This window comes from Pseudorasbora parva, chromosome 15 (assembly GCF_024679245.1).
Source record: "Pseudorasbora parva isolate DD20220531a chromosome 15, ASM2467924v1, whole genome shotgun sequence".
Classification (NCBI taxonomy): Eukaryota; Metazoa; Chordata; class Actinopteri; order Cypriniformes; family Gobionidae; genus Pseudorasbora; species Pseudorasbora parva.
In genome coordinates this window covers 15,157,031-15,168,569 of record NC_090186.1, presented here as the reverse complement: position 1 = coordinate 15,168,569, position 11,539 = coordinate 15,157,031, and positions in this window count along the sequence as shown.

The window sequence follows — 11,539 nt, the reverse complement described above, 5'->3', positions numbered from 1 at the left end:
ACCTAAAATAATTAATTTACTTTGGCCTATAAATATTACTTTGTTTTAATTTAAATAATTCGTTTATCCCAACATAAAATAATGATTTGTTAGTTTGATCCAATTTAAAATAATTAGTTTGTTCCAATCTAAAATAATTAGTTTGATCAACCTTTAAAAAGTGGTTGCATGGACTTAAACTTTTCAAATTAAACTAAATTAAATTATTTACTTGAGTCAATGTAAAATATTTCGTGTGATCGATTACTTCAATTTTTTTAAGTTGATCCAAGGGTTTCATTTTTTCAGTGTAGCGGCAGCAAATTAAATTTTCAACCATGTTAGTCTATAGCAACTCTCCTTTGTATTGTGAGCTGGGAAAAACCAAACTCTGGTCAGGCCAATCACATCGTGTATAGAGTCGGTGGGCGGGCTTAACATGATGACAGAGTTGATCAAAGAAGAACTAAACAAAGAAGCTTGGCGTATGACAGTCTTTCGAATCGGCTTTGGCCACGACTCTGGAAGACTTGTTGTTAAGCTTTTCTTTAAGAAGAAACATGGTACTGAAGTCATTCTGCAGAAAGGAAGATGTGTTTAACTGACAAGATACGGCTAAAGTTAAATCTATCAACTAAGGCTTCACCTTCTTCGTTGCTCTGGTTGTTTGAAGAGCTATCCTATAGTGTGCAGAGGGAGTTTGAAAGACAACCGTTTATCCCGCCTCTCAGATTGAGCCCTGTCAATGGTAAGTTCCCAGACCAAACATCTTGATGTGGGTCTGGCTTGTCAGGCAAGGGGCATAATTTAAATGTAGTGAAATCAATAAAGAATCTTTGAGTAAACTTCGAGTATCATTTGAGTATTTCATTGCCAGGCCAAGTGTCCTGGTTTTCGGTATTCAAAATATGGTCACCCAACTATAAATATCCATAAAATCATGTCTACTTTTACAAATGCAAAGAATGAAATGCATCTTGATCTGACTCATTGGGCAAACAACTGAAATCAATGGAATAACTTACCCTGTGCTTCGGAAAACGATGCTAAAGGGGTACCCAGTGGCTAAAGGAAAGTGCGTTTTCCTGTGCGTTAAAAAGTGACACTGAAGGGAACTGACCAAGCATCAATATGTGACGAATAGGAGTGAGACCATGTTGGCCAAAAAAAATTAGGGAAAAGGATATGAAGTGAGAAAAGTTTTATAAAAAAAAATACATTTGAATTGCTTCTCTTTAGGTATATATATATATATATATATATATATATATATATATATATATATATATATATATATATATATATATAATTCTAATAGTGAGAAGAAAAAAAAAACAACTTGTCAGGGGAGGCAAGGGAGGCACAGCCTACAGAAAATTGAAGCAATTTAATGTTAATAATATCCCCAGTTATTCATTTATGTGCCGAATCTGCCGATGTGATTCAAATCTTTTGGAAAATTGTGTTAAGGCGGGTCTGAGGGGATAGAGAAGGGGACAGGGAGGCAAATCCATAGCTGAGACTTTCTGTTGGTAAAGAAAAATTGCCAATCACCATTGACTTGTTCACTTTTAGCATGTTTCAGTGTTGAGAAAAAAATGCACTGCAGAGGAGGCTATAGCCTCCCTTGGTACCCATCATCTTGGAGACATACCTTTTGTGATATTAGTTTTAACTGCTCCTGCTGATAATGTCAACTACCCTAATGTAACAGAGATCAGTCACTGTGCAAGTAAACCTCACTCCTCTGACCTCAAGAGACGCTCTACCCAGAGGAAAGGAAAATCAAACATGAGATCTCCATCTCAACTCACATCTTTCTCCTAGACAGAAATGAGATCAAGTGAACATCAAATTGAGACATAAGGCTAAGTCTCCTGCTTCTCACATGTTTCTCCTGAGACAATAAATGACATTCTCTGTTTGTCTCCTCTAAAGTTTCATAAGAGATCTCGGTAACATTTCGCACTGTGCTCAGATTATTCTTCTTAGCTAGAGACACTCACATTGTCACATTTATCTCCCTTTAAAGCTTCATACGAGATCTCAGTAACATCACTCACAGTTCTCAGATTATTCTCCTGAACCAGAGACAATCACACTCTCACATTTATCTCCTCTAAAGCTTTATACGAGATCTCAGTAACATCACTCACTGAGCTCAGATTATTCTCCTTAACCAGAGACACTCACACTCTCCCATTTATCTCCTCTAAAGCTTCATAAGAGATCTCAGTAACATCACTCACTGTTATCAAATTAGTCTCCTTGGCTAGAGAGATTTGATAGGTCGTATTTGTCTCCTCTAAAGTTTTAGAATAGTTCTCAACTACATCAAATACTGTGCTCGGATTTGTCTCCTTGGCTAGACTGGATTGCTCATATTTGTCTCCTTTAAAGTTTCAGGAGAGATCTTAACAGTATCACGCTGTGCTCAAACTTTTCTCCTCAGCTAGATACTCTGGAGCTCTAACTTTTGTCACCTCAAAAGTTTCATAAAAGATCTCAATAACATCACACATTGTGCTCAGAATATTATCCTTAGTTAAAGACTCTGGTACTCTCACATTTGTCAAACAAATGATGTGCCCTATGCACATAAACTGAACAGCTTTCTTATTGTATCAACAATTAACCTTAATTACTGAGGTCTCTTCTAAAACTATAGAGGAGATAAATGTGAGCGGTTCAGAGTTTTTTTTAGTATAGGAGTAAAGTGTGAGCAAACTGTGTTCTTGAAATCTCTTCTAAACTTCAGAGAAGACAGGTGCGAGAGCTCCAGTGTTTCTCGCTAAGGAGGAAATCTGAGCACAGTATGTGATGCTGTTGAGATCTATTATGAAACTTTAGAGGAGACAAATATGAGCCATCCAGTCTCTCTAGCCAAGGAGACAAATCTGAGCACAGTGTGTGATGTTATTGAGATCTTTTCTGAAACTTTAGAGGAGACAAATATGAGCCATCCATCTTGTTATAAAGAAATAATTTATCTAGACAAAACACCATACACTTGTCTAAACCTTGTTTGTAATAAGCACTGCATATTCATTTCTGGGCATTGAAGATCACTTTTAATGAGTAACCGGTGATATACACATAATGCTTTTTTGAATGATCGTTTCAGTATTTACAATATTAGTAAGCATTTAAAATGTAACAAGTTTATCCTAAAATAAAATTGAAGACATCTGGGGTTGGTTAAAAAATTAAGGTTGATTGCCCTTTGGTTAACTACTAAGCATATGCATAGTAACTTAGGAACTTCTTTTACAAAGTTTATGCAGCTGGTACCCAAAAGGCAAAGCTGATAACTAAATGAGACATATAAGAGATAATAAGCCGTTAGTATCCTGAGCTTATGGAAAGCTCTGTCAGAGCCATAGCCTTGTGGACAGCACCTCAACACTGATGCACAGGAGCACCAAAGACAGCACGAGTTCAAGTCTGTACCCTTCTCGCCTCTCCCATTGTTTCCAGTCACTTATCGTATGGTCCTGTCCATTAAAGGTGACAAACCCCTATGAAAAAAGAAAGAAAAACAAAACCCCACAGCAAGACAATAAAGAACACGCCCATATTTCTTGTTTCTTATTTTGCACTCATTTTTCTCAGATATTCCTCATGTCTCAGTTGTGTCTACTTTTATTTCTCCTAATGGATTTTAGGAGAAACCTGGGAAGACAAAGCCGACACCTAATTTAGACAATAAAGAGATTTTCCAAGCTTCTCTCACTAAAATCTCAGTTTTGACTCTCTTAGACATCTCTCATTTGCGTCTATATTTGTTTTTCCTAAGGAATTTTAGGAGAAACATCTGATAAACAGCTGACACTTAATCAAGAAACAAGAGAATCGCAACTATGTCTCCTGAGCTAAGAAAAAGCAACCAATGAGAAAATTGTTTTTCCTCTGGGTAGCGACTGACACTAGGGATTGCGGCCTTTAGCTTCCTTGTTAGAGCAGCCGACTCACATGCCGGCGGACCAGAGTTCGAGTCCCGCTTGGAGCGGGCGGTTTGAACAGGAGGGGTTACACTAATTATGGAGAGTAGAGATATTGAATATTTGATCGGCAACAAATTTACCATGCTAACATTCAAGCACATTTAAAAGGACAGAAGGATGGATTTTTGCTTCAAGTGATAGGCAAAGTGAGTATATTGTCTTGCTTTATATAAAAAAGCTTTTATGCTTTGGGAAGGGGTCCTATTTGGGGTCCTCATATTTTGTGGAATATTTTTTGTTCTTGTGGCTTATCAAAATTCTAAATGGCATGAGGGTGAGTAAATGATGGCAGGATTTTCATTTTTGGGTGAGCTGTACCTTTAAGGCTCTTGCCTTTTTTAAGACCTTGATATGTCCTACAGTTAATGAAACCATTTCATGGGGTCTTTAAATCAAGCCCACAGTTGACTGCATCACCCTGTATGAGTATATGACACGTATTTCTCCAATGAATGTGTTAGGGAGCAACTCATAATTCGAACCTCTGTAATGTTCTGAGTGAGTGATTTTAAATGAAAATGTATGTCACCCCAGCGTGTAAAGCTTTGGTTATGCCTGTGAGGGTTGCGCTATTACAGTATAGGATAAATTGTAGGCTACTATGGCGTTCTATTTATATACAGTACTTAACCCTACAGATACTCTTTAGATAAAAATCAAGTCAGTTTCCGCTAAGGACCAGTCACTCTCTACAAGATAACCTGATTATTTTTTGTGTCCTGTGTGTTTTTCAGATGGTTTAAGACAGGCGCACAGGCTTTCAATAGCACGTGGCAGTGAGGAGGAGCCGGGCTGCCCAGCGGGCGTGAGCTACGACTACAGTAAGTCAGTGATGTGTGTCCGCTGTGTGGTATGTGGACAGGCATGTGGGCATTGACACGGTGGTTCCTCCCCTCCGTCTGATTAATGGCTGTGTGAGAAAGCAGCCACCCTTTCAGGCCTCTCAGACTTTCCAAAATAAACAACTCCTGCTCTCCGGATTACTATCGATCCGAGCCGCCGCTGAAGACGACTGTGCAAGGGCGAAATCTCTTTCCCCTTTTTTCGCTTTCCCTATAATCTGTCCTTCTCTCGCTTTATTTCCTACCTTTCAATCCATCACTCAGACAATCATCTTGTCTTTCACCTTGCAATTGTGGTTCACCTGGAGTTGATGTCTTTGTCTTTTTGTGGAGGTAACCCTTCTATTTACGTGACGAATGTTATGCTTAACTACTGTAAAAGCATTTAAAACCCGCAAAAAAGAAGTATGCCTGCCAGAGGAGGGATAATGTTATTAATGTCAGAGATCTACAGTGCCCTTGGTATCTTCTCAGCAGATTGGTATGTCGTCTTCTGCTGAAGCCTGTTATTACAGTCTCCTGAGAAACGCAGAAATACAGAGAGTCCTATTTCATGCACTGTGTTCAAAATATGCTAGGTTTTTCTACACATTCCTTGCATATTTTCTCCCAGCCAGTGTCTGAATGGTCAGTTCCCTGCTATCATCTTGCATAGTGGAGTTTTTGACAGTCTGCATGAGGTCTTTTTTACTCTGCTTATTCTGGCCTCCTGTCTATAACTATTTGTTTTGGTTTTATGTGCCATTTAGGGATGGGTTAGATTACAATGCCCTAATACTATGTAAATTATGGTACAAATTGCAGATTTGCTACCTTGAAAACAGTCATTTTACATCTGCCCCGATTAAAGCAAAATTTGAAAATGGATGTCTTGACTGCGGGATTACATGTAGATCTCATGTTGTTGGTTACATTCTCACAATAAGGATTAAGAATTATTACGATATGAACAACAATAATTGACCATTGGGATTTTTGGTATAATAATCCAGCCCTGTAATATGTTGATTGGTAACAGTATATTAAGAATTAAATCTTCTTCTTTTTCTTTTTCTTTCTGCTGTTCCCTTCAGGGGTCGCCACAGCGGATCATCTGCCTCCATCTAGTCCTATCCTCTGTATCCTCTTCTCCCAGACTGACTACCTTCATGTCCTCCTTCACTACATCCATAAACCTCCTCTTTGGTCTTCCTCTTGACCTCCTGTCTGGCAGCTCTAACCTCAGCATCCTTTTACCGATATATTCACTCTCCCTCCTCTGAGCATGTCCAAACCATCTCAACCTGGCCTCTGTAACTTTGTCTCCAAAACATCTCACATGTGCTGTCCCTCTGATGTTCTCATTCCTGATCCTATCCATCCTCATCACTCCCAAAGAGAACCTCAACATCTTCAGCTCTGCTATTTAGTATATTAAGATTTATGTTGTGTTATCATGGCTATCAAAATCCAGTGTTCTGTATTTTGCGTACGTGAGTTTTTGTTGTAGATGGCTATTGCTGCGCGTTTAGCTAGAATGCCATATAAAAACCAACCCATTGGGCCACTGAATCTGCTTAACGACAACAGTTGGGGCAACAGCCTTAGTCCTAATGGGTTGTTATCATGGCTATCAAAATCCAGTGTTCGGTATTTCACTCTAAAAAATTATTCAGTGGCTTAGTAAATATCACAGTAATAATTAACTTTATTAACTTAATAAAATCTCTCAATATCATTTACTTGATGGTTTTAGTTAAACATACCAAAATAATTGACTAAAAATCCAACAGTTAATTTTGTCTAAAATGTATAGTTATATTTAAGTTTTTTTCACTAAAATAATTTAGTATTCAAATAACCAATTATTTATTTTAAATATACTTAATACATTTGCGAAATTTATTTCAAAATATTTGAGAATGGAGAATTAAACCGATCTGTTTCAAGAACCACAAATATTACTAAATTAAAATCAAGATTATTAATATTTAACACACACTGAAGAAATGGAGTAAGTTTACTCGATTAAAACAATGCACCCCTCCCCCACCCTCTGACGTGACGACAGCTCGACGGTTGAGTGAGGGCGGATATTTGAATTCTCCTCAGTCACCAGAGCAGTTTCTTCTTCTCAGCGTCGCAGAATTGGGGCATTTCCTCTGTGAAATTCAGGTTTGTATGTTTTTTTTCTATCTATATAATCATTACTGTGCTTAAAGGCATTTTATTTAATTCAAAACAACATACAGGGACGCAGTGTGAGTCACCTTAAGTTAATGTGTGGCGTTGGTCTTTGAAACGCCTGCTGTGTTGCTCAAAACACACAACTTTATTCCTAAAGATAATGAATATTATGAATTTGGATGATAAAATCTTATTAAAACTGGGCACTGTTTGTTAATTGTCAGGTTATGGAGTCTGGCGCCTCGCAGCATCTTTCAGCTAAGTTACGAATGAAACAGGACAGCGGTCTCAAGTTCAAAGTCCACCCGCAGACCGCTAACGTTAGTCCATCTCAGGCTCGAGAAACAGCGCTGATACGGTGGAAATGGGATAACAGACCGGTTGATTACACTTGAATTACTTTTAAATGTTTAATTTTTACTTCTAAAATGTTTGTTACATGAGTTTAAATGTTGTAAAATAACTGTTATTCTTTACATGTCAAATCAGTAATATATGCTGTAACGTTATTGCTGTACTCATCGACAATAAAGGCCATGTCATGTATAAGTGTGTTTGTGTGGACTGTGGAGTATTTTACAAAGGTTTAGAGGAAATTAAAGTTATACTATACAAGTTAGTAATACTCATAAATAAAAACAGTTCATATTAGTCATAAATATTGGTTTTTAAAATGCTTTTTACCCATTTTTTCTACTCAATTGAATTTGTTAATGTAACAAATGCAGTTACTCAGATCTACTTAATTTTTTTACTTACATTTACTCAGATCATATGGTGTCTATAATTGATTTCACTGCTTTAAAATTTACTCAATTTTTTTAGTGTAAAAATGTTTCACCAAAAAAATTGAGTAAATCATAGTATTAATTTTTAGAGTGTTTGCGTACGTGAGTTTTTGTTGTAGGTGGCTATTGTAGATGGCTATAAAAAAAATGGTGTACTGTGCTAATTAATTGAGACTTCTTACAGCTCTTACAGGTTGTTGGCCTTGTTTGTTTCGTTGCTTCTATTACTCTCCCCTTTTTTGTAAGTCGCTTTGGATAAAAGCGTCTGCTAAATGATTAAATGTAATATTTAAATAATTGGTTAAATTTTAGCATTTCGCATAAGACAACACGTTTAATAATGTAATTATAAAAATTGCCATTAGAAATACAAAAAATAAATTAAATAAAAATCACTGCATATCAAATATTGCCCCTTAAAGGGATAGTTCACTTTAAAATGAAAATTCTGTCATCCTTTACTCACCCTCAAGTTGTTTCAAACCTGTATGAATTTCTTTCTTCAGCTGAACACAAGGTAAGATATGTTGAAGAATGTCAGTAACCAAACAGTTAACTGGAGCCATTTACTTCCATAGCATTTTTTTTCCTACTATAGAAGTCAATGGCTCCAGTTTGGTTACTGACATTCTTCAAAATATCTTCCCCTGTGTTTAGCTGAAGAAAGAAATTCATACAGGTTTGAAAAAACTGGAGGGTGAGTAAAGGATGACAGAATTTTCATTTTAAAGTGAACTATCCCTTTAATGGAAAATAATTTTTTTGACTCTGCAATATACCTAAATGAAAGCTACATAAACTACATTTTCATTTCAAAAGGCATCTTCATCCAAATTTGCATTTTCAAGCATTTTACAAAAGTTTCTTATCCACACTGAAACTTTCGAAAATGCTAAAAATCATCTTACAGCATATGCATAAAAAGCAGTAAAAGCCCACTATGATACTGGGAGACAGAGTCCTACACACTCTATTTAGTAAACCCACACCTGCCCCGCATCCACACTACTTAATAGAACACCGGCCCGTTATCTGACAGCAGCACTAATTTAATTCGTACCAGACCCATTTGACATAAAAACTGTGACCCGAACCTCTCCTCCAAATCAGTTTGACAAAAAATGATTTATTTTCTCATGTAACACAAGCAATCAAGTCAACATAAGGCAGTCATTGATGCATTTAAGAAAAATAGACACGCAGCCCAACAGGGTAATAATTAAAAAGAAAAAGATGAAAACATGCATCCGTCGTGTAAATGATACAAAACGATTTGCCCATACAGAGTATTTTGAACAAATGTGCATAAATCACAACATAGGCTATACAGACACTTAGAGGTCTCCATAAATTAAAAGAACAAATGGCCCAATATGAGCCTTTACTGTCATATAATTTTAGGATACTGTAACAGGTTCACTCTGAATTTAAATCCGGTTGTCTCTCCTGAAACTCTGCAGTGTATTCATGGCCATTGGTCTTCTCAGAAGCAGCAGAAAAAGAAAAAACTTTTATTAAAATTGCAAGCAAAGAGTGCTCCCTTAAAGCTGCACTGTGTAACTTGTTTAGTTTATTCTTAGCTAAAAACACTTAGTTCTTTCAAAAATAAATGTGCTCATTAATGTATATTTACTTCTTTCAAGTAATAAAGTATTCTTGTAAGTTTATAATATGCCATTGAAAATACATACGGTTGAGGGGTTCGAATGCCGGTCACCATGTTGCCCCTCCATCTTGAAAGTACATTAGCCAAAGAGGGACATACCCGTAAATTCAAGCTTCGCCTTTCGCGTTTTAACACTCAATGGCACTGTGTGGAATGTGAAGAGGGAGATTGCCATGTTAATCTTGGACTAAATCGGCCACCGTAGGAGTTAAAACGAAATCGGAATTGAGAGGAACAGAAACTAATATTCACTGGATTGTCATATACCTTTACACTGCTGGGGAAAATATCACACAGTGTAGCTTTAAAGGGGTGGTTGCATGCGATTTCACTTTTTTTTTTACTTTACATAATGTGTAATGTTGCTGCTTTGAGCATAAACAGAATCTGCAAAGTTACAGTGCTGAAAGTTCAATGCAAACAGAGATATTGTCTTTTAAAGATATGGCAGTCTATGGCCTACAAAAATAGACGGATTGGACTACAACGAGTTTCCTTCTGGGTTGGTGACATCATAAACCCTTGCTAGTCTCCGCAGATGTGACTTCTGCCCGTAATGGTAAAGGGGTGGTGTTTCTGGCAACCTGTGCTTGGCACTTCAGCCAATAAAAATACATGAAACTATATTTGGCCATCTAACCAATCTAAGACCATTGCGTTTTTCAGAGGGATGGGCTTCATAGAAGCAGGAAGCAAATGAGCCGTTCAAAGGACAGTAGAGACAGCGGCGTGGAATAAAGGTCAAATATACGAAAAATTCTGCGTTTTTATATATATATATATATATATATATATATATATATATATATATATATATATATATATATATATATATATATATATATATATTAAAAAAAAAGTATTATTAACATATTATACTGCACCATAAACACAACCAAGCCTAGAAAAAAACCAGGGGACCATCCCTTTAATTAAGTAAATTTCTGACTCTCCAATATACCTAAATTTCAGGCTGAAATTGACTGTTAATTGCTGATTTTTTATTTGAGTTATTGCGCTATATAGGTTCTCCATGGCAGCATTGAGGCTACATCTATATTAATCTGGATTAATTTGTAAACAGTGTTTTTGTTTCAAAATGCTCTCTATCCACATTTGACGATAAACCTTCAACTGTCTTCAATATAAACGCATGAACACAAATAAGCACGGGACAGTTTGAAAACAGCTGCCTATCAGCGTGTACCAAAATGAGTTGTAATAGTCTTGGCTATTGGAACCGCAGTCCAACAGCCTATTGCAGGAGTCCCCAAACTCGGTCCTGAAGGGCCACTGTCCTGCAGAGTTTAGCTCCATCCCCAATCAAACACACCTGAACCAGCTAATCAATGCCTTTATAGGCCCTAGTAAGACACTGGCTGAGTCCGAAAACCTGGGAATGGAAAGCACAGGATTGTGGGATATCAAAGTCAGCGAAGGATACATGTATGCTGCCTTCCAAAATCGATCAGATGAAAGGTCTCTCAGGAGACAGGAAGTGAAGCAAACAATAGATTTGGACGTTGCTTGATGCCTTCCTGCCTTCAAATGTGTCCTCCGAAGGCAGCATTTTCCAGGTTTCGGACGCAGCCACTATAGCTGGTTAAGGTGTGTTTGATTGATTTACATAAGAAGTAGGAGGCAATGATGTTTGAGACACAGTATGTGATGTCCATGTACTGAACTCTTATTTCACCATGACAAGGTTGATTCAATTTTTCATTCTATGGCACCTTTAAGTTGTCCTTTTATAGACAGCTATTTTCTTCTTGCTGTGTAAATTTGTTTAAATTCTTAATATTTTTCAGTCGCGTAATACTCAGCGATAGTTCAACAAAATAGAAAGAGGGAAGTGAATTGTGCTGCTTCTCTCCCAAGAAGTGAATCTCAGTTCCACTGATAGACAGTCTGTGATTGGCTGTCCACTGCTGATCAACAGCCTGTGATTGGCTGTTCACTTCTGATGTCACAGCTTAACTCCTAAACTCAGGATCAAAGCCTGAGTTGACAAAAAGCTGTGGCCTGTTGCACAAAGCTGGGTTCCATTGCTACCAAGGTAAGTTCAAGATTAGTTTGAGCAAACTCAGTTTTTTC